Source organism: Lissotriton helveticus, chromosome 5_1 (assembly GCF_964261635.1).
Source record: "Lissotriton helveticus chromosome 5_1, aLisHel1.1, whole genome shotgun sequence".
NCBI classification, from domain to species: Eukaryota; Metazoa; Chordata; class Amphibia; order Caudata; family Salamandridae; genus Lissotriton; species Lissotriton helveticus.
Window position 1 is genome coordinate 272,373,349 of NC_136065.1, and position 25,084 is coordinate 272,398,432.

Consider the following 25,084-nt stretch of genomic DNA (forward strand, 5'->3'; position numbering starts at 1 on the left):
AGGAGGGAAGGAAGAGAGAGGTCTCACCATGCGGACACTGTACAAAGTTAACAAAAATAAAAATAAACTAGGCATGCTGAATGGGAGCGTGCACTAAGTGAAGAGCCAATGGGAGAGAGGCTGTGGAATGAGGGTTAGCGTGCTAGAGAGAAGGGGGTTGTGATAAGCGTGAGACGAGAGACGGCCTGGCGGCCGTCAAAGTGAAAGCCGTGGGCAGTGAATAAATTAGGGGAGGAGAAATGCCTGAGGCACAGCGCACGATTGGGGATGCCTGTGGGAGGGAGGCTGGTGGCTTAGATGTGCGCAGCGCACGCTGGGGGATGCCTGTGGGAGGGAGGCTGGTGGCTTTGATGTGCACGTGCTTTTTAGGTCAATACGCTTGCGCTTTGAGCCTTGCCTTTCACGGGCACAGCATCAAATCGCCCGATGGTTGAGCTCTGGTTAAGCCCCAATATCTCTCGCAAGCTCAATGCGCAAGCGCATTGACAGGCTCAACCTAAACAAAATGAGGAGACATGGGGAGGTTAGGGGTAAATAGGAGACAAGAGCAGGTCAATAGAGAGGTGTGCAGTGGAGGGTGGGGGCAGGAGAGCCTTTCAAGGGCCTACTGAGTCCGTAGGGGGCACACAAACATGTAAGGCAGGCTGCAGGCTAATCATACAGGAGGCGGCTCTGTGCATTCCAAAGCGAGACGACAGAGGAATTTAACACCTCTGCTGCCTGCTAGCCTGGTGCTTACCCTCCCTTTACTAGCTCTGCAGCAGCTTGGAGCCAGAAAAGAGAAGGTGAACGCCACAGTTTTTAAAAAGAAACATTTTGTGGGTACTTTTGCAAAAAACGTGGAATTTTTACAAAAGTTCCTATTTCGTGATTATTTTGCAAATTGTGAAATCCTGGGAGGTCTGAATATAATTCTGAAGCATTTTACAGTGAGGGGATCGTTTTGTGTATCTAGGAGCCCCTCAGCAAGATCTTATGCTTTCTACATCTCATCTCAGCGTCAGTGATAGAACCAGGTGGTCAATTTCATTGAGTGTTCCTGTGCTCCGGTATGGCTATTGCCGGTAGTTCATGCAGTATGGCAGTTTGCTGGCTGCTTCACGGGCAGTGGGACAGATGGTCAGTTACTCATACACAGAGCCGGCTCTACGGCAGTGTGAGCGGTGCCACCGCACCAGGCGCTGACTTTAGGGGGGCGCTGTGTTTTCTAGTACAAAATGGTTTTAACAGCACCTGCTGCCACATTCCTTGCCTTCAGCAATTTTCAGGCTACATAAAAAATGTCAAGATAACGCTGGTGATTGATGGACCTGCTGCAGAGATCAGAGTTTTCTCTAGTGGAAATTTTGATTCATCATAAAAAGCGCAGGTGGCATAAAATGCCTACTGCAAAGCACTGGTACCAGGGCCGTGGCTTTGGACGCTTTAGGTTCCTTAGAGGGGAGTCGTCAGGGAGAAAATGACCCGGGCGTGAAGAATTGCCCCCTACCACGCGCCCATGAGGCTCTACTTCTAAGTAAAATGAAAACTACATCTCTCACGATTTGGGGAGGACGCACGAGGAAGTTCCTGTGCCGTGACTACATACAAGTTTGTATGTGGGTTGTCTCACTGTAGTTGGCTATGGTGCCTTAGAGTGCACCAGCCACCAAGCGAGCCCCTTTTTTTCTTCTTGTTTGGTCCTGATGAACGCTGAGCTTATTAACAGCTCTTTATAGCAGAAACATGTCATGTCAACCATTGTTGTTTTTCTATGTATAGGACTTCTTGGTTTGAATTAACATGACCAAATGTATGTCCCCTTCCACTAATGTTTTTAACGGAGTTAGAACTACCCCTCTATTAAAATAATCTTCTGATCTTGGGAATTCCTTTTAGTCTCACTTTTTCTAGCACTTGTGGTTACCATATCACTTTTCTTTAAGAACCCAATGAAGACAACTGGCATCCGACTTTTAGTTGGTGCCTGAGGGTTCTCCTTTTACCACTCTATAACTGCACTACTTAATGTTTTCTCGCTTTCTCCTTATTCTCCCTTCTTCTTAGGTCGTAGGAATTACTCTACTGCTTTTGGTTTTGTATTTAAGTATTTGTCACTCTTTTGTTGGTTTTCATACAATGTAAATAGCTCAGTGCGTTACTGCTTCTGTCAGAGAACCCCTTTTGTTACTTGCAGTTTATAAGTTTACATCCTAATATAGAACAGTGAGCTATTAACAATCATCAAAGAGCTGCATGCAAACTGCAAGGTATAGATTAGAGTGTTATGATTTTATACCCTGTTGTTCATGATCTTAATGTTGCAAAAAGCGTTCACTTCGATAGAAATCAATTCTTATTAGTGAAGTCAACCCCAACCATGGTGTTACGTTTTAAATTCTGAGTTTGTGCTTCTCCAGACCAAGCACTTTCAAACTATACTGTCTACCAGTAGGGATGACTTGTGAATCCTACACCTTGTAGTCCTCTGTCTGATGTAACATCTCCTATACAAACTGACTTACACTCTTATGATTCATTGTCTCTGTGTAATGTGTATATGGTGTAAAGTGCTCTGACACCTTACACTGGTATGAGTGGCACTATAAAACAAAAGAAATGCAAGCGAGAGAGTGGTTATGGAGATTAAAGTGTGGTAGTGAGGGAATCCGTGGAGAAGGTGATTGGGGGTGCCAACAAAAAGAATTGCTGCACCTGGTGTTACCAGTGCTAAAGCCAGCCCTGTTCATACATTAGTAGAGCAGCTACTTGGTCACTTTGTCATTCTTGACAGATTGCAAGTGACATCATTAGACCACGGGTCTGGCATGATTTGTACCGTAGGAGTAAACAAGTATTTCACCTCTTCTTTGTCCTAACATCTATTGAACGTGGGGCAATACCCAAGCAGAAACCCCCTTGATACGTGCTAGCGCAATCGCCTGTCTTCGTTGTGCATTTTAAGACAGGTAAAGTGTTTTACTTACAGTTCTCTCTGTTTTCTTGGACCATATTGTTGGCTGAATGGGATGCTGACTACAGTCTACTTATAAGATGCAGGCTTAATAAGATGCTCACATCAGCATCATACTTCCATGTCCCTGTCCTTCACCCTTTTGCATCTGAGTTATTTTAAACCGTCTTCTTTGGTAGCAAGGGAGGTTATTCGATGAGGACCCTGTGGCATTCTGCAGAGCAACACTGTCGGAGTAAAATGTTTTTTTTTCATAACTTATTTATTTTTCTAAGGCCATTAAAATTGGCCTACTCGTGTGCAAAGCTTGTGCCTGCACACATATTGTCTCTCTTGCCCCACACTCCATACTGCCTCTTCTGCCCCCCCCCCGCTCTCTTCCCTTCCCAAGTCCCTTGTTCTTATTGGGTGTTAGTGCGCAGTTCCCACAGAGATACTTGAACAATTAAATCGTGGCAGACACTCCAACTGTGTTATGTTTTTAATCCTGAGTTTGTACTTCTCGAGGCCAATCACTCTTAAAATAAACTGCCTATCAGTAATAATGGCATGCGATTCCTGCACCTTGGTGTTTGGACAAAATGTCATAGAAAAATATTTTGTGTACAAAATATCGCATCAAGAATATCGAGGACAAAAATATCAGGAAGGTAAGTTTCTATGAGTAAGCAAAGTTTTACTATACTTAACTCCACATATATGTACTTTGACAATATTAAATCTTCAAGTTACGTTGATCTCGAGTTAATAACAGTAAATCTATACTTACCTATTTGCACTTACCCTCTCAATATTTTAATCCTCTATATTGTTGACATGATGTTCTGTCCACACAATATTGTTTGGGACAATATTCTGTCAGACATCCCTACACCTTGTAATCCTCATTGATTTATGTAACATTTCCAATACATTGATTAACACAATTGTGTGATTCACTGTCTCTGTCTAATGTCTGTGATATAACGCGCTGACACCCTACACTGGTCTGAGTAACTCTATAAAAGAAAGTAATACATGTCAGAGAGGGGTTATGGAGAGATGATGGGCAGTGTTGGAGGGTGGTGGAGAGGGAATCCATGGAGAAGGAGGTCTTTGAGGGGGTGCCAATAAAGATTGTCGCACCGGGCACCACCAGAGCTAAAGTCGGACCTGCCCCGGGCTACAATGCTCTTCCCAAAGGTGGGGTATTGGTGCATTGGAAGAGACGGGTCCTCTTCCAGTTGAGGCGGTGCATGCTGCATATCCCTGAGGAAATGTCATCTTAGGTTCCACCTGAGGTCCTCCAAGGAGAGTGTGTGAGAACCAGCCAGTTACAGCTTCGCCTTTCAGTCAGCGCGCTTGCCTCGCTGCTCCTGCCCGGGCCCATGGCTCACTGTGTCCAGCAGATAATGAGACAGGTAAACACTGCTGATCATCTTTCAGCTCTGAAACAAAATAGGATTAAAAAGTATTTAGGTAGCAAGACAAGAGCAAGCTGCTGGAATGTGAGAGCAATGATTAACATTGATGAGGGCAGATAAAGAATTCATGATGAGCTGCACAGCCCTGTTTTGTCTGCATGGAACTATCTTTCATTGAGGGGAGTAGACATTCCCTGTGTCTCATGCTCATGGGCAAACCACAGTTAACAACCTCCGGCGACATCGTTAACTGCATTTTGACCACCTATTTAGCAAGGGAATGACATTTTCTATGAACTTATACTGCACATCAGTTTATCAATACACTGCCCTTCCCCCTAGAATAGAGGTATGGGCGGAAGCTCTGGGTATGCACTGTTTTAGTTAGAATTGTATTTACTTTAACCTGGAGAAAGCTCTGAAGTGGCCAAATGATGTAAGACCCTGAATCAAATTTCAAATTAAATATCACATGAATGAATACATCAATAAAACCCTTGGAGGGTACTAAAGCAGTGTAAACCACACAAGAGCTAGAAAATTAAGTTAGTGCTTAGGGGATTTGTTGAAATAGATGGGCTTTTAACTTGTGATGAAAGTGCAAAAGTTGTTGGCCAGCTCAAACCTCAGCCAGTAGATTACTCACATGTTTGTGGTATCATTAACACAGCTGTCTGTCCTAGAAAGCATTGTAACCAATATGCTAGTTTATGCTTTAGTGGGCTTTGGTTCCGCCCCTTGCGCATAACTGAGTGACTTGGTTGTCTATTTTATTTCAATGCTCCTGATTGGATGGCTTTCCTCTCTATAACTGTGCTCGTCCCACCCCTGGAGCACTTACGTTTCGCTCTCATATTTCATAGGTTCAGTGTAATCCTTCCACAGCTGACACCAGGGCAATACTTTTTCTCTTATTTTTTAAAAAAATGACAGTGCATGTCCTTCTCTTTTCACTCTCTCCTTCTGATTCATCAGCATGTTTTATGAAAGCGAGCATCATACTCTTTCCCTCAACACGCCTATGAACTCCTGAACTTCATGCCCATCCTCTCTTGTATTTTCTTAGTGTCCTTCACAATCCCCTCGACTACCCAGCACTGCGCACTGCTTCAGTCTCTATCTCTCTCTCTCTCTCTCTCTCTCTCTCTCTCTCTCTCTCTCTCTCTCTCTCTCTGGTTGAAGCAGCAACTACAGTCCTAGTAAGGGTAAGGCACAAGCAAATTCCAAAATTAACTCATGCTCACCCTCTAGTACCTTGACACAGAGCAGTCAGATTTAATTTAGAGGCAATGTATAAAGTATCTGTGCAACACTTCAAACAGTAAAACAGTGAAAACACCACAAAAAAAGAATCCCACACCAGGTAAGAAAAATAGTTAGTAATTTAATAAAATAAAACAAGACCAAAAATTACAAAAATACAAACACTAAAACCGGAGATATTCAATTTTAAAGTTTATGGTGAAAAATTGTGCCAAAAAATACAATGCGCCAAGTGGGGATATCTGGTTGCCTCAGACCGGGACAAAGTCACAAGTTCAGGCTGACCACAATGGAGTGCAGGCCAGCTTCAGGGACCCAGTTAGACCTGCTGAACAAAGGACCATAAATCCTGGTTGCGGAGCATTGTATTGAAGATGCGCCACACAGCCAAAGCGATGCGTCGGTTCAGAGATGCGGTGAGCCTGCGGTGCGAGGTCCTGTTGCATTGTCATTGAGGAGGGATCCCATTGACGGGGCTTGCGATGCAAAATCCTGGAATGCGGTGTGCAGCTGCTGATGCATCGGTTCAGAGTATCTGCGAGTCTGCGTTGCGGAGTCCGGTGGAGTCGTGGATCCTGTCGGTGAATGATGCGAGGACCTGGGCTGGGTATTCACTGCACCATTGTTGATGCATTGGTTCCGAAGACTGTGGGGGTGACACAGGTCTTTCCGATGGGTCCAATTGACGCAGCAGCAGTGATGAATCAGTCCTGCTCAAGGATGAGCCACTCAGCAGGGGAGATACGTCGGTTCTGCTCGGAGATGCACCACTCAGTAGAGGAGATACATTGGTTCTGCTGACAAGCACCTTAGGCCCACTTCTTAGGGTCCACGCCTGGGGTGGCACTACTTGGCAGGGTAGACTCACAGATGGCAGAGTCCAGGTGCAAGTTATTGGAAGGCTGCAATGTCCCTGATGCTTCAGTTCAGGATGCTAGCCAACCAGCCCTTGGAGTCAATTTGGGTTCTGGCTTTAAGAGATACCGGTCCAGTCTTTTTCACACATTCAAGAAGGCAGTAGGCAGCAGGTCAACACAGCAAAGCAGGAGTCCAGCAAAGTGCAGTCCAGCAGAGCGGTAGTCCTTTTAGCAGGAGAGCTGCCCTTCTTCCTGTCAGAGTATACACAGGTCCCGGTGTGTACTGTAGTGGTGGTGTCCTAAGTCTTTCTTTTATACGGTAAACAGTCATAATATCGATTCCAAAATATAGAATGGACATAATATAGAAGTAAAAATATCGAATGGACAAACTATCGAATGGACACAATATAGTGGTTACAAATATCGAATTGAAGGTAAGTAATATCGATTTTCAAAATATAGAGGTCAAAATATCGAAGTATACAATATAGGCATTAAATATATCGAATTTTTAATAATATAAACATTTTTAAAGTGTTTTGTATGTTAGTATATGTGTGAAAAGTGTATATTCATTTTTGTAATGTATGTTTAATTTATTTTAAGTAAGAATTTTATGGTATTTCATTTTTGCGTAATTTAATTCTGTAGCGGGTTGTGGGTTTATAGGGGAATAGGGTGGGAAGTAATTTAATTATATTAAATTAAATATTAATTTTTAGCAATTATACATTTTTAATTAAATTTAGCTTTTTAGTTCTGTAGCGGGTTGTGGGTTTATAGGGGAATAGGGTGGGAAGTAATTTAATTGTAATTAATTAAATATTTTTATTTATTAGTATTCATTTTGATTTTATTGTTAATTTTTAATTGGTAATTATTTTTATTAATTGGCAATTAATTTTCCAAAGTCAAGTCAAAAGATCTTTATTCGGAGTAAAATACATCCATAAAAGTACATAACAAGTGCAAAATGGCAAATAATACAATACAAGAATGATCAACCAGAAATGTAGTCTGTCTAAACCACAGTAAAACAAGTATATGTTTAAAAAAGAGATAATATATACAGTTTTTTTTTTTTAATTTTAAAAATGGTATAAAAATAGCGACAAAATCAGACAAATATATGTGCAAAATACAGATGTGACAGATAATAAAAATATAAAGTGCAATAGCAATGTGCAAATTCCTATGAATCAATGTGCACAGTAGCTCGGGAGCGGACTGCAGCTTTGAGGAAACAACTCACTCTAAATATAACTTCGTCTGTACCTAACAACAGTAGGTTCCTCATCGCTATCTTATAATCAAGCAGATCATATTTCCGACAATATGGCATTAAATAGTGCACCGTAAACAGTTTATAAAAATTACAAAAAAACATAAAATGCATAAGGCTTTGTTTCATATTCCGGTTACATGGACAATCTAAGGTTTCCAAATGTTTAATATAGCCCAAGGGGAAATTTAATAAATTTACGATACTCCCCTCCCGAAAGCGGAACAGCAAACTTCTGTTCCATCTACCGAGATTTAAACATAAGTATTTCTGGGGTCGGGCAAAGTGGCTAGAAGAGGGCTCTAAATGGCCCATATACTTTGCGACTGTACGTTTTGAGAGGTTTGTTCTTTCTCGTTCTTCACTGTAGTGTTTATACAGAGCCCTTTGGATACATTTCTTGTGTGTGCAATCTATAAGGTTTGGAGATGTAAACAATTGTCCTTGCCCTACATGTTTTAGGCAATCATTTACTGCTTTCAACCATGGTATACAATGAGCTCTGTCACATTTCAAACAGTCTAAAATTATATCTTGAGTCAATTTGGCTGCCGGGTTCATCCATATTTTTAACCAGAAAAGGGGAGGCCTTGATCTAATAAAATCCTCAATATATGGTATATTTAATTCACTGTGACATACATAATTTGGTGCACAGGTAACGCCACCCAACACCTTCCGGCAAAATCTGTTTTCTTCTGTCTGGATGGGGAGACAATTTGAATGTCCCCATACCTCTGCGCCATAAGTACCTGTAGGGATACATTGTGTTTGATAAATCTTCAATAATGGCGTGATCACATCCACATGGGTAGGTTGGCGTAGAGAAATTATTGAGTTGATCGCTTTACCCAATTTATTCCTCGCATAAGAAACATGTGGTTGCCAAGACCCACTTTTTGAAAACAGTAGCCCCAAATATGGGAAAGTGCAAGTGCTTTTTAAGACATTATCCCCTGAATTAATCTCAAAGATTTTATACCTTTTTGGGCCACAGGACATAATAAGGGATTTTTTAAAATTAGTAGTTAGACCTAGGTCAGCCATAAAACTAACAAAGCCAGAGATTAAAATACGCAGTGCCTGTGGGGTGCGGCCCATTAGGACCGCATCATCTGCGTAAAGTAAAGTGGGTATAGGGGTACCATTTACGTACGGTACATCTTTTGTTCGGGTACTCAAAGAGCTACTCAATTCATTAATATACAAAATAAAAAGCAGAGGGGCCAGAACACAACCCTGTCTGACCCCTCTGCCAATTAAAATGTCACTAGAGACTTCACCAGTGCAATGAATACGCACGCGGGCTCTTAAGTCGCTATGAAGGTAAGACAAAAAATGGACCAAATAATCATCTAAACCATAATTAAGTAGGACGGACCATAAACGGGAGCGGTTTACAAAATCAAAAGCAGAACTCAAATCCATGAAACCAAAATATAGGGGGGATTTTTTTGCGATAGTATATTTGGCCATTATCAAATTTAGATTTAGACATTGTTCTACCGTCCCCACTCTACTGCGGAAGCCTAGCTGGCACGGGTGTAGAATGGAACTTTCCTCCGCCCAAGTTCTGATTCTTTTAAAAATTACCCTGCCCAAGACTTTTAAGGTGTTATCAATTAATGAGATTGGGCGGTAACACCCGGGATCCAGCCTGTCCCCTTTTTTAAAAATGGGGACGATAGTACTGTTAGACCATGTCTCAAGTGTAAAGGATACAAGATGATTCCGCAGGAGCGTCAGGAATCCGAAGAATAATCCACAGCCTTCCCCTGCAGCCTTCCGACTCTATCGAACACTAGAGCACGAGAGGCGTAACAGGGGAAAACAGGGAGACAAAACAAGGAAAGGTTGTGGGGTAACAACTGTGTGATGAGGGTCTTCAGACTGGATATTTCAACAACCTTCTGGAGGGCTTGGCAACAAGGTAGACTGCAATACAAAGGAAGTAATTTCTTGAGTCTGCATATGACAATCAATATCACATCTATACAAAAAAACCTTTCATACCTAGATTTATATGTGTTAATGTCCCTGAATGGATATGGAAGAACCTCTGGTTGGGGATTTGTCTGGAGCTGTAGTGAAGAAGGCAGAATATACATAAGTCTAGTGTCTCTTTATGTTTCTGGTAATACAAGTGACTAAATATACTGCTCACTCTGGTCTCTGTTTTAACATCCAAGAAGCACACCCAAAGGTTTGAGAGAATGCAATAACTCGGTTGCCAATATTCTTGGTAGCTGTAGAAACATCTACAAAAACAAAACAGGAATTCAAACACTACAATACAGTCTCTATTTATACTAATATATGTGCAGCGCAATAATGCGCTGTTACCGTGATTCTGGGACGTGTAGCAGTAGCCCAATCCACACAGGTCCACGCAAGAATCCAAGTCCAAATGCGTGGAACTCCACAGGTATTAAATAACCCCAAGGAAAGCAGGGAGTAGGGACGGGCAGGGAATACGATCAAGGAAGAGAAGGACACCAACTGACTAATTCTAATACACCGGGGAAAACCCGGCCGCCAGCGGAGAGCAAGCCCGGCTGACCAGCGGAGCAACTCCGGTGTTGGGGAAAATAAAGGAGAAGGACTAGCCCGGCCCGTCAGCGGAGAGCAAGCCCGGCTGACAAGCGGAGCAACAAAGAGGGCAAAATGAAAGAAGAGGAATCCCGCCGGATGGCGGAGTCAAACCCGCCCGCCGGGCGGGACACCAAAGGAATGGGGAGGTATCATGAAACGGAAAGTAACACGATCCGTGACAGATGAACAAGCGCAGATATCAAACGCTTGCAACGAACAGAGAGAGAGACCGCGCTGGCTCGAATAGAACCCACGGAGCCGTGCAACTCTCTCGAGGAGATAGAACAACAGGTCACTGGAACGGAAGTCAGGCACAGGAAGTCAGGACGGAAACGGACCCAACGGAGCTAGACGCAAGAACGTGAAGCGTCGCTCCCTGGGTCAAGGAATCTTAAATAGTGCACATTTAAAGGGACCGCGTACTGGGAGGGGGCTTGAGGCATGACTGTACACTCCCCCCACAACAACCCCCACCCGGTTTGGGCTTGTCAGGGTATCTTTGATGAAACGCCCTTAACAGTCGAGGTGCATGGATATTAGAAAAGGGTTCCCATGTACGCTCTTCCACACCGTATCCCTTCCAATGAACTAAATACTGGACCGTACCCCTCACTCTACGGGAATCAAGGATAGTCTCGACCTCATATTCCTCCGAGTCCTGCAGAGTTAACGGAGTAGGTTTCACCGGCAATTTAGTCCCTGGTTCAACCGGTTTTAGTAGGGACACATGGAATACCGGATGAATCTTGAATGAAGGTGGAAGCTGTAATCTTATGGCAACGGGATTGATTATCTTTTCCACCTTATAGGGACCTATGTATTTGGGATTGAACTTGCGTGGACCCCCAAGAGCAATGTATTAAGTGGAGAGCCAAACATCGTCCCCTGGTGTGTATATGGGTTCCAATCTTCTGTGTAGATTTGCCCCTTCTGTGTATCTCACCTTAGCCATCTCAAGACTCTCTAATGCCTTCCTATGTATCTCGAGTAACATCTCTACTCTATCTGCAGCAGCAGGGGTTGTACAATCTGTGAAACAACCTGAGGGCAGCAACTTAGGGTGATAACCATACGAGCAAAAGAATGGAGAGACTTTGATGGAGGAGTGTGTGCTGTTGTTATAAGAGATTTCTGCTACCCAAACCAACTCATCCCAGTCCACTTGAGACTGCAACACCTGATTCCTTATGTATTGCTCAAAACACTGATTGACTCTCTCCGTCTGCCCATCTGACTGTGGATGGTGACTTGAGGACAGACGGACGTCTATCTGTAGCAAAGAACACAAACTCCTCCAGAACCTTGACACAAATTGGGCTCCTCTGTCGGAGACCAAGGCAGAAGGGAAACCATGAAGACGCACTATGTGTTGCATGTATATGGAGGCTAATTCAACTGCTGTGGGCAAACGCTGTAACGGTACAAAATGAGCCATTTTGGTGAACATATCCACCACCACCAGCAACGTATTGTTATTTGCTTTAGTGAGCGGTAGTTCCACTATAAAATCAAGGGACACCGTATGCCAGGGACCGGGAGGGGAAGGTAATGGCATGAGAAGGCCCACAGGGTTGAGGCGAGAAACCTTGGTTTGTGCACACACACATAGCATGTCTTAACAAAGTGTTCTATGTCTGCCAACATATTAGGCCACCAGAAACGGTCACGCACAGTGCTTATGGATTTCTTTATCCCTGGATGACCAGCTACTGGATGTGTATGATACCACTGCATGACTTGTTCCTGTAACTTCCTTGTTGGTAAAACCACTCCCCCTTGTACACACACAAGGTTTCCTTTCATAGACGTGTCCTGTGAACCCACTACAGTCTTCATGTCTGCTGACGCTTGACTACACCTAACCTGCGCCAGAAATTCATTCTCTGTCTGTGTTCCTCCTACAATATTCATTCTGGGGATGATAAGTGTAGGCTCAATGGGATCTGTAGGGGTCTCAAATCCCAAACGTGATAGAGCATCTGCCTTCCCGTTACGTTTGCCAGGTCTATATTGGACAGTGAAGTCGAACTCACTAAAGAACTGAGACCAACGCAGTTGTCTCATGGAAAGTGCCTTTGCCGACTTGAGGTATTGGAGGTTGCGATGGTCAATATATACCACTGCGGGATGTCTGGCACCTAGGAGATACTGCCGCCACTCTTCGAATGCCTTCTTGATTGCTAGGAGTTCCTTATCCCCTACCGCATAATTGTATTCAGCCGGGGAGAGCTTGTGGGAATAAAATGCCACAGGATGACACTCACCGGACACGGCATCCGCTTGAGATAGAACACCTCCCACTGCCACTTGAGAAGCGTCCACCTCCACCACAAAGGGCAGAGCTGGGTCAGGATGATGTAGCACCGGGGCACTGGTGAAAGCTTCTTTTAGCAACTGAAACGATCGCTCTGCCTCACAGGACCACACAAAAGGAACCTTCTTCTTTAACAAAGATGTAATGGGTGACACCAAGTCTGAGAAATTGCGGATGAACCGCCTTTAGAAATTGGCCAGCCCCACAAAACTTTGGATTTCCTTGATTGTACGAGGAGCCGGCCATGCCAGAACAGCCTCCACTTTGGAGGGATCCATGCGAAGGCCCCTAGGGGAAACAATATATCCTAAAAAGGGGACCTCCTGGGTATGAAAAGTACATTTTTCCAACTTACAGTATAAGCGATTGTCTAGCAAACGTTCTAACACGTTGCGTACATGCTGTTGGTGTATCTCCAAAGTAGAGGAAAATATCAACAGATCATCAATGTATGCAATTACATACTCGTCAAGAATGTCTTTCAAAACTTCATTTATGAAGAATTGAAACGCCGCAGGGGCATTACAAAGCCCAAAGGGCATTACAAGGTACTCGAAGAGACCATATTTGGTGCAGAACGCCGTTTTCCACTCGCCTCCCTCCTTGACTCGTACCAGATGATAAGCGCCATGCAAGTCCAACTTAGTGAAGTACTGGGCATTGCGGATTCTGTCAAGGAGGGAGGCTATAAGAGGAAGAGGATAACGGTTCTTGATGGTCACTTCATTTAGCTTCCTGTAGTCGATACAACATCGTAGGCCCCCTTCCCGTTTAGGAATGAAAAACAACGAAGAAGAGGCTGGGGATCGTGACGGTCTGATGAATCCCTTCTCGAGCATAGAGTCTAGATAGTCACGTAAGTATACATTCTCCTTTTCAGTGAGTGCATACACTCTGCTACAGGGTATTCTAGCTCCTGCCTCGAGATCAATACGGCAGTCGTAGACTCGGTGTGGTGGAAGAACATCTGCTTCCTGTACATCAAAGACCGCCTGCAAATCTTGATAGCAGGTTGGGAGAACAGGACAGTCCTCAGGACTCTCCATGGCTGCGTGTGTTTCTCCCTCAGTAGCCCCTACCAAGGGCACTGGAGCAACAGGAGGAAAGGAGATAGTGGATGTTTCCCAATTAATGTCAGGGTTTTGCGTTCTTAACCATGGAATACCCAGGAGCACCGGGAATTGTGGGGAACTAATTAAATCAAACATTAAGTCTTCATGGTGTTCAGGTGCTATAACCATGTGCATTGGGATGGTGCGATGTGTAACCGGACCAGAAAGAAGGGGGCTGCCATCGATGGTGGTGACATTACAGGCGATCTCCTTTTCGGTGCTGGCTATCATGTTCTCCTTAGCCCATTCCATGTCCATGTAGTTTCCAGAAGCCCCAGAATCTATCATTATCAAAACGTGTAACCCAAGTGTGCCTTGTGTTAGATATGCTGATACGTATAAATGATTAGTAGGAGTGTAGGTATAATCGGAAGAAGAGACTGTTAGTCCGGACCTACCTGAGTTCCTCGTCTCACAAGAACCCAGGCTGACTAGTTTCCCGACAACTTGGACTGAGCGGGTTTAACTGGGCATTCTCTTAGAAAATGTCCCGCTTTCCCACAATATAAACAGAGCCGAAGCGTTCTTCTCCTCTGTCTTTCCTCGGACGTCAGAGGTCCTCGGACTATGCCTATCTGCATGGGTTCACTGTCGTCAGTGGCCTTTTCTGGGGCAATCTTTTTCTCCTTCATAGCAACATACCGATACTCATGCTTCCCTTTCTCCTTCTTCCTTTCATGCAACCGATGGTCAATCTTCACTACCAAATCAATGAGAGCGGTACAGGAGGTAGGGAGATCAACTATCTGGGACAAGGCGTCTTTCAGTTCCTCCCGCAAACCTCGGTAGAACATGGTACTGCGCTTTTCCTCAGGCCAATTGGACTCAATCACCAACCGGCGAAACTTAGTAATATAGGCTACTAGATCCTGAGTACCCTGTTTTAGTTCTAATAATTCTGTATCAGCAGAATGTGTATACATGTGTCTATCGAATAGTTTACGGAATTCTCGTCGAAAAGATGCATAATTATGTAACAGAGGGTCATCTCTGTCTACTAAGGGAATAGCCCAATCGGCTGCAGAACCACTGAGGTAAGAAATTACAAAGGCTACCTTAGCCTGATCAGAGGGAAAACATTGAGCTTTACAGGAGAAGTGTAGTTGGCATTGACTAAGGAAAGCTGCGCATCGCGCTGTTTCTCCTGCAAAACGCTCAGGGGGTGCCAGAGGTATTGAAGGAGGAGTGGTTACCTGCACTACCGATGTCCCTCCTCCTGTAGCGCCAGGAGTATGCTGTCTTTGTAGGGTGTCAACTCTGGCCATCAATGTCTGAGTCTCAACCTGTAGACTCCCCAACATACCTGCCACATCAGCCAGTGTGACTGCTTCGAGATCCATGACGCTCAGGCAGAACACACCCCTTGGGCTTCACGTTCTGTAAAGGATACAAGATGATTCCGCAGGAGCGTCAGGAATCCGAAGAATAATCCACAGCCTTCCCCTGCAGCCTTCCGACTCTATCGAACACTAGAGCACGAGAGGCGTAACAGGGGAAAACAGGGAGACAAAACAAGGAAAGGTTGGGGGTAACAACTGTGTGATGAGGGTCTTCAGACTGGATATTTCAACAACCTTCTGGAGGGCTTGGCAACAAGGTAGACTGCAATACAAAGGAAGTAATTTCTTGAGTCTGCATATGACAATCAATATCACATCTATACAAAAAAAACTTTCATACCTAGATTTATATGTGTTAATGTCCCTGAATGGATATGGAAGAACCTCTGGTAGGGGATTTGTCTGGAGCTGTAGTGAAGAAGGCAGAATATACATAAGTCTAGTGTCTCTTTATGTTTCTGGTAATACAAGTGACTAAATATACTGCTCACTCTGGTCTCTGTTTTAACATCCAAGAAGCACACCCAAAGGTTTGAGAGAATGCAATAACTCGGTTGCCAATATTCTTGGTAGCTGTAGAAACATCTACAAAAACAAAACAGGAATTCAAACACTACAATACAGTCTCTATTTATACTAATATATGTGCAGCGCAATAATGCGCTGTTACCGTGATTCTGGGACGTGTAGCAGTAGCCCAATCCACACAGGTCCACGCAAGAATCCAAGTCCAAATGCGTGGAACTCCACAGGTATTAAATAACCCCAAGGAAAGCAGGGAGTAGGGACGGGCAGGGAATACGATCAAGGAAGAGAAGGACACCAACTGACTAATTCTAATACACCGGGGAAAACCCGGCCGCCAGCGGAGAGCAAGCCCGGCTGACCAGCGGAGCAACTCCGGTGTTGGGGAAAATAAAGGAGAAGGACTAGCCCGGCCCGTCAGCGGAGAGCAAGCCCGGCTGACAAGCGGAGCAACAAAGAGGGCAAAATGAAAGAAGAGGAATCCCGCCGGATGGGGGAGTCAAACCCGGCCGCCGGGCGGGACACCAAAGGAATGGGGAGGTATCATGAAACGGAAAGTAACACGATCCGTGACAGATGAACAAGCGCAGATACCAAACGCTTGCAACGAACAGAGAGAGAGACCGCGCTGGCTCGAATAGAACCCACGGAGCCGTGCAACTCTCTCGAGGAGATAGAACAACAGGTCACTGGAACGGAAGTCAGGCACAGGAAGTCAGGACGGAAACGGACCCAACGGAGCTAGACGCAAGAACGTGAAGCGTGGCTCCCTGGGTCAAGGAATCTTAAATAGTGCACATTTAAAGGAACCGCGTACTGGGAGGGGGCTTGAGGCATGACATCAGGGATAGATTCATATGTTAGGTTGTTAAATACATTGCACTACAACGGGGCCCAAAAGCTAATTTCGCATTTTAGTTGGTCGATGGAAAGACCGTCTGGGCCGGGGGCTTTATTACCGGCAGATTCTGTTATAGCATCCTCTACCTCGAGCAATGTAATGTTCAGAGGGGATGGAGAAGGGAAGATTACTGCAGATTGACCAGAAGCAGCATACATTTTAGTAAAGTGGTCAACCCACAAGGGTCCAGCGATGTTACAATCAATTGGTGTTATATTTGAACCAAGAGATCTTAGGTTCTTTACCTCCCTCCAGAACCCCGGGGTATCTTTTAGGGTGGCTGTACGTACAAGAGATTCCCAATGATCTATAACTAATTCATTGGATCTAGTACGTAAGGTGGATTTATACCTAGCTCTCAGAAGCCTTACCCGGGAAATATCCCAAGGTTTGGCCATGAGTGCGGCCCTTAGATCCCGGTTTGCCTTCGAACAGGAGGCATCAAACCATTTTGGGGCTTCCTCTTCTTTCCTAGATGCTGGCTTGGAGATTTCGCTTTTTATTGCGGAGCAGAGTTCACAAAATGATTTAATCATATTGCCCCCGCTACTGTCGATTGCAAGACAATTCGTGATCAATACCGGATGTTTTTTAATCACGGTGGCCAGAACTTCCCTGTTATCCACCCCCCTCCAGACAACCCTTAATCTGTCCGTAGACGCCTCCAAATTTGCTGCCCCAATTTCGCTATGTATTGGTTTTCCCCCTATCAATTTTAGGTAAATCACGATTGGGTAATGATCACTATGTGTGTTGCACACTACCTCAGCTTTTAATAAAACATCAGCGAGGGAGGGTGAAACAAACATATAATCAATAGTTGTAGCATGCCCATGGCCGATGTAAGTTGGAGCCGGGGCACTACTTGTGTCATTACCTGCAAACTCCATAGAGTTTACGAGTTCTCTAGTTGCAAGGAGATCGGATAATTCTACGCCTCTCCTGCAAGGGGGGTTCCTGGGATGAATATGTGCATTGAAATCCCCACCTAGACAAATACCGTCAAACTTCCCATGTTTGCGTCCCTCCACTAAATCATCAATAAAATTAAACAGGTCTAGAAAATTACAATTAGGGTGAGATAAAAAATCATTATTATAAAAATTGATCAGACATAATTTTACATTTCTAGTGTATGACAATGCCATAAAACTTGGGTTGTTGGTTTGTATTACTTCTGTTTTTACTTCAGCAGTTATCTTTACCCAAATCGATAAACCCCCATTAGGACGACCTAGCGGTGGGATCGGTACAATCTTATTGTAGCAAATATACCCATCAAATAACAAATGGGAAGTACTCCAGGTTTCCTGAAACATTAAAACATCATGACAGTTAACCCAGTCTTTCCAGGCTTTTATTTCCAATTTTGCCTTCAGCCCAGCAATGTTCCAGCTTATAATGGACAAATTCTCGTTAAGCCGTGGGCAGACTTCATAAACGGACTCCCTTGCGATAGCTGTAGATTTAGACAATTGATCACATTGGGAGTTTAACAGCAAAGAAAGGTCGGGTGGTATCAGAGCCCCCTCGGGCTCTACAGTCTGTAAAAATTCAGCATTGGGCACCACTGCAACTGGGTCTTCCTGAGTTGCTGGCTGTCAGTCTAAGGTGCACTGGCCTGATAATGCAGAAAATCTGTTATGTAACGGAAACAGAGGAGGTGGTTGCAACAGTCTATGTGGGGGTCTGTAGAAGTAACTCAAAGGTAAGGGAGTCACCACGGTGGTTATACCATGTTGAATATGCTTCCTATTTAATAAAGATTTTACTATGCCCGGGCTCCTAAAATGGATTGTGATGCAATCCCCGTTAATGTTTTTAAACAGGGGTCCAACCCAGGTCATCCGGCGTGTTGAAAGAATTTCATTTGATATATCGTAGCTGACCCCCTTATGTTTAGTTAACCAATCAATGCATTTGTTGTGTAACTGGACCCAAGATTCACCTTGTCCCTCCCTAAGCGGTGGTATACCGGCCAGGACCAAAACATATGGACACGACTCAGGAGGAAGATGTAAAGCAGGACCTTGATGTTTTATTGGCCTGCGGTCCTCAGGTTGTCCGTTATGCTGGCCTGGCCTAGGTAATACTTTCTGCTTAGCTGTACCACTGGAGGGATGACTCTTCTTGGTGTTATTTGTAATATTAGATGAACCAGGGGGAGATGAGGCAATGAGAGACGGAGTTGTAGGAGAGTGATTTTGCCTTATATTAGCTTCCGCCAATGGTTGTGTAGATATAGGAACAGTACAAGCAATCGTTCCCTCTATAACACCTTTAGCTGTAGCTGGAATACAGTTTTTAATAGACTCTTCCCTAGATAGGGTGCTGGTAATAGACTCTAGATCTTTTAACAGGCGATCACCTCTGATTTGATCCAGGCAAACCATCCCTTTCCTCTTGGCGTCATCATTTTTCACGAGGGTTTCCAGTCTATCAAGCCTCTTAAAAATGATATTAAATTGTTTGATCATTTGACATTCAAGTTGTTTAAAAATGGTATAGGAAATGGTCTCTATGAGATTTCCCTGTGGTTTAGACAGGTGGGCTTTTTCGCTAGGGAAATCAGTCTGTGTACAAGTTGAGTTTGTGCCCTCATTTATTATAACAATATCAGTATCACAGAGATCCCCAATATCAGAGTTAGCTGTTGGGACCTCACGGTGACGCTTCTTCTCCCTAGACCACATGCTCTGCGGGGTTGGTTGGTTGTTACTCCTAGGGGGCTGCTTCCTTTTGTTTAATACAGTCCTAGATGGGCCCCTTTTACGTTTAGCTCCAGTGGTCTCAATATTTGTTGACGGAAGTGCCAATGGCGACACAGAATCACAGGAAACAGTAGTAACTGTGTCGGGGGTATTTCCCTCTTGAGATAGTTCGGATGAGCTAGTCACAGGGGTAGGTTTCACTACAGTAACCACTGGAAATAGAGATGTAGGATGGTTAGAGTTAGCAGTAATGGTTGGTTGGCTGTTTTGTAGGGTGACCAATGACAACCTTCTTTCGGCCTCTGCAATCTCATTAAAAGCATTGTCCAAAAGACTTTCAAAAGAGAGTTGGAGAGATGCAGGAACTTCAGTGGCCTGTGTGTCTAGGATGATGGGTGTAGTAGTAGTGATGTTACAATTCTCCATGATAATAACAACTGGCTCACCTTACAGAGGAAGTTAGATGGGTGGCCCGCCCGACCACTGTTGACCTCTGAGGGCCTCAGAGGGCCCGCCCTTTGCCCGGGCTTAGCCCGGCGCACGCCCGCGCGCGTCCCGCGACGCGGACGAAGCCTACGCCCTTTGAAGCGCCTCCGGGCGCGCTGGCAGGCGGAAGTGGGCGGGAGTGCTTGCCGAGCACTCTGGGAGCTGTAGTCTCCCCGCGGCGTCCACAGGCTTCGCTGGACTGCTGGGGCGGGAGAGAGCTGCAGCGTGAGCACCCCAGAGGCGGCGAGGCAACAGGCAGGTGAGAGCTCCCTGGACCGATGTCAGGCGTCCGCTGTTGAAAGATGTCCCCGCTCCTCAGATGGAGCCTATGCCCTTTGAAGCGCCTCCGGGCGCGCTGGCAGGCGGAAGTGCTTGCCGAGCACTCTGGGAGCTGTAGTCTCCCCGCGGCGTCCACAGGCTTCGCTGGACTGCTGCGGCGGGAGAGAGCTGCAGCGTGAGCACCCCAGAGGCGGCGAGGCAACAGGCAGGTGAGAGCTCCCTGGACCGATGTCAGGCGTCCGCTGATTAATCAATTTTTATTAATTGTTAATTATGTTAATTTTCTAAATTTATTTTCTGTAGCGGGTTGTGGGTTTATAGGGGAATAGAGTGAGAAGTAATTTAATTGTAATTAAGTAAATATTTTTATTTATTTATTGGTATTGATTTTAAATTTATTGGTAATTCATTTTTAATTGGTAATTAATTTCTATTAATTGGCAATTAAGTTTTATTAATTGGTAATTATTTTGTATTAAATATTTGATAATTATGATTATTGCATTAATGTATTTACTGTGGTGGGATGTGGGTTTATAGGGGAATAGGGTGGAAAGTAATGTAATTGTAATTAATTACATAATAAAAATACTTTTTGTGTATTGATAATTAATTTACTGGTAATTATTAATTGGTATTAATTTTTATTATTAATTAGTTTTTGTTATTGAAAAATAATTAGTTGTTAAATAATTATGAATAGGTTATTAATTTTTAATAACTGATATGTATTTGTATTCCTAATTAATTATTACATAATATTAAATTGGTTATTAATTTCAATTAATGTTTTATTGGTATTGATATTTAATTTATTTTTAATAATATATTAAATCATTACTTTCCCTACTGTTAAACTCACTGGAGTGGGAATAGTGATTTTGACCCTCCCGCTATCCAACGCGTTCCCTACAGTTGCACTCTCTGGAGTGGGAATAGTATTTTTTACCCCTACGCTATCCAACGCTTTCCCTACTGTTGCACTCTCTGGAGTGGGAATAGTAATTTTTACCCTTACGCTATCCAACGCTTTCCCTACTGTTGCACTCTCTGGAGTGGCAATAGTAATTTTTACCCCTACGCTATCCAACGCTTTCCCTACTGTTGCACTCTCTGGAGTGGGAATAGTATTTTTTACCCCTGCGCTATCCAGCGCTTTCCCTACTGTTACACTCACTGGAGTGGGAATAGTAATTTTTACCCTTCCAATATCCAACGCTTTCCCTACTGTTGCACTCTCTGCAGTGGGAATAGTAATTTTTACCCCTACGCTATCCAACGCTTTCCCTACTGTTGCACTCTCTGGAGTGGGAATAGTAATTTTTACCCTTCCAATATCCAACGCTTTCCCTACTGTTGCACTCTCTGGAGTGGGAATAGTAATGTTTACCCCTACGCTATCCAACGCTTTCCCTACTGTTGCACTCTCTGGAGTTGGAATAGTAATTCTTACCCTCCCGCTATCCAACGCTTTCCCTACTGTTGCACTCTCTGGAGTGGGAATAGTAATTTTTACCCTTATGCTATCCAACGCTTTCCCTACTGTTGCACTCACTGGAGTGGGAATAGTATTTTTTACCCCTACGCTATCCAACGCTTTCCCTACTGTTGCACTCTCTGTAGTGGGAATAGTAATTTTTACCCCTACGCTATCCAACACTTTCCCTACTGTTGCACTCTCTGGAGTGGGAATAGTATTTTTTACCCCTGCGCTATCCAACGCTTTCCCTACTGTTGCACTCACTGGAGTGGGAATAGTATTTTTTACCCCTACGCTATCCAACGCTTTCCCTACTGTTGCACTCACTGGAGTGGTAATATTAAATTTTACCCTCCTGCTATCCTACGGTAAAATATTGTACATTTGTTATTAATAACTTAAATTAATTATATCTTAATTTTAAGGTTATTTGAGTATTTTTAAGTATGTTTTAGTTAATTATATTTATTATTTCATTAATTTTAGTTTACTTTTAAGACATTTTAAAAAAATCGATATTTTGACTGACTATATTTTTTACAGACTATATTTTGGATTCGATATTTTTGTACTTACCTGTTTGTAGATAGGAATTCAATATTTTTGTAATCTATATTTTGGCAACTATATTTTGGTAAGTCTATATTTTGTCATTCTATAATATGTCAGTGATCCCTTTTATACACAGGTGTGCCTTCGAAATGCGGAGACACTTCTAGAGGCATGCCTTTGAAGTCCACAGATGTCCTGCCTTTCTTGCCTTGGCTCCAGACTAACTACAGGGGGTATTCAGCCCTTTGTGTGGGTAAAGGACACAAGCTATTCAGACGTAAGTGAGGCTGGGTCTAGCCCTCCCTCCCTTTCTGCCAGTGATGGCCCAGTCAGTCACACCTAAGCTCCCATTGTGTGTGGCTGTCTAAGAGGAATACACAAAGCCAAACTGCCAACATGACCAGAGACAGGCTGCATGCACCAAATGGCAAAGGTAAGAAAAATGACAACTTTAGAAAAGTGGCATTCTCAGATTTGTAATTTACAATCTGACTTCATCATGAGTGAGGATTTTAAATTAGGATTCCAGGGACAGCAAATTTAAACCAGTTATATCTTCCAATTGGAAATTACACGTATAAAATGTAATAAGGCAATCTCGGTGTTATCCTATGGGAGATATAGGCCTTGCAAAAGTGAAAAATTAATTTAGGAGTTTTTCGCTACCAGGACATGTAAAACTTAAAAGGACATGTCCAACATTTTACATTGACTGCACACTGCCCATAGGGCTGTCTAGGGCCTACCTTAGGGGTGACTTAGATGTATTAGAAAGGAAGGTTTCGACCTGGCTAAAGATTTATGTTGCCAGGTCAAAATGACAGGTTAAGCTGCACACATAGACTCTGCAATGGCAGCCTGAGACATGTTTGAAGGGCTACTTAAATGGGAGGTACAATCAGTGCTACAGGCCTACTAGTAACATTTAATCTATGGACCCTGGGTACAGGTAGTGCACTCCACCAGGGACATATAAGTTAACTAAATATGCCAATTGGGTATAAGCCAATGTTGCCGTTTTAGGGAGAGATCACAAGCACTTTAGCACTGGCTAGCAGTGGGAAAGTGAGCAGAACCCTAAGGCCAGCAAAAACAAAAGCAGCAAACACAGGAGGTCTGAAGGTAAAACATTAGGAGAAAACATGCCAAGGATGCCAGGTTTGACAAAATCCAACAAAGAAGACGCTATTCAACACTCCCCAGCTACCCAGTTTCAGACAGTTGTACTTCATACAGCTAGTGACTTCAGACATACATGAGGTGAAATCATTTCAGGTGTTGAGAATTATATTGGAGAGAGAAAGGATGAGTTGGGTGTCATTGGTATAGGCGATGATGATGGTTATGTAGGATCAGATGATGTTGGTGAGTGGTGTCATGTAGGCTTTGAACAGCATTGGGCTGAGATATGACCCTTGGGGAATTGGGAGTGTTTGGTGAGGTAGGGGCAGATACAGAGGAGAGCAGGCCATTGTGTGCCAGCTTTGTGGAGGTATTGAATGAGAATGTGGCCTGAGATGGTGTCGCAGGTGGCAGATAGTTCGAGTAGGATGAGAGGTGCGGGGTCTCTGTCGATGATCAGTCGGATGTCATCTTTGGTGGGCATGAGAGCAGTCTCATTACTGTGGTTGGGACTGAATACGGATTGGGAGCAATCGAGGAGATGGCTGTTTTTCGGGTAGTTGGCCAGTTCTTTCTTAATGACTTTATCCAGTACTTTGGCAAGATAGGGCAGTAAGGGGATCGGTCAGTAGTTAGCCAGCATTTTAGGGTCTTCTGAGTGTTTCTTCAGAAGGGAAAGTATGGTGGTGTATTTCCAAGCATCGGGAAAGGTGTTGATGGGAGTTGTTAAGAACCGGGATTAATGCTGTGCAGATAAGGCTCAGTTTTGGTTGAGCTGAAATGTGGGCAGGGTTTCGACAGAGCTCCTGCGTGAACGGAACACATGATAGCTGTGGTTTATGCTGTGGTAATGATGGACCAGGAGGTCATAATGGTGCCTGGGGGGGGCTCATCTCATCAGACAGGAGGGCTTCAATAGTGGGTGGGTCAGGGTGGGGGACGAAATTGTTGAAGATGTTGCTGAACTGGTGGCCAAAATAGTGGGAGAGCTGAGTGCAGAACTTCTGAGTTGGGGTGATGGGTGTGGAGCTGGAGTTAGATGAGGTCAAATTCTTTACGATGGTGATTTTTCTTTGCCATTATTTGTCCTGTTTTTGTTTCACTCAGTCAGTGCTGACTGCTTGGTGGAAATGATTTGCTGGTAGTAAATTCTGAGGAACGGCTTGTAGGTGCTTTTGTCTGTTTAGCCGTGGGTCTGTCTCTGTCTACGTTCGAGTTGATTGCAGTGGCGTTTGGTGAGTCTAAGTTCTTCTGTGAACCAGCTCACTTGTGGTTTGGGCCTGGTGGCAGTGACAGTTTGTGCTAGGCTAGGATGTTGGTGCAGGAAGTGCTCCAGGTGTTAGAGCTGGTGAAGAATCATAAGAGGTTGTTGTGGTGCAGTGGTTGGCAGTCTTGGAGCTCTGTGGGCCATGTTTCTTCCATGATCCTGTTCCAGGTTCTTCAGGTGATCTTAGAAAGTGCTCCACGATACTGGTGGATGAGCAGCTCATAGCAGATGAGAGCAAAGTCAGTCCAGGCAAGGGGGTGGGCTTATCCACAGAGATGTTGTTGAAGCTGGTGAAAATGGAGTCAAGGAGATGTCCGAAGGCATGTGTTGCGCCCATAACTCATTGGGTTTCCAGGAGGTTGTTGTTGTTACGGTTAATGAGGTCCTACAGGTGGTGAATGAGATCACTGAGGAGGATGAAGGAGCTGGAGTTGAGCACCAGAAGGGAAATGAAGTCTGAGATGGAGCTGCCGAAGTTGGATCGTGGGCCTGGAGGCCACAGATGAGGACACCTCTCAGGGTGGAGTTGTTGGAGATGGAATTTAAAGGTCAGTGTGAGAAGTTGGCCTGATATATGATGCTCACTGGTTCTAGTGATCACCTTGTATCAGTCCAAACAACCCTTATGGTGATTGGTTGTAA

The 25,084-nt window shown here is 44.2% G+C and overlaps 1 long non-coding RNA gene across 1 annotated transcript in view; it reads right to left on the reverse strand.

Moving 5' to 3' along the window:
* Positions 1-3,440: 3,440 nt before the first annotated feature.
* Positions 3,441-25,084, reverse strand: part of LOC144753102 (uncharacterized) — a 188,329-nt gene continuing 166,685 nt past the window's right edge. Inside the window, exon 4 of the long non-coding RNA XR_013594199.1 lies at positions 3,441-4,380. This is a non-coding gene — a long non-coding RNA (uncharacterized LOC144753102). The remainder of the gene's footprint in view (positions 4,381-25,084) is intronic.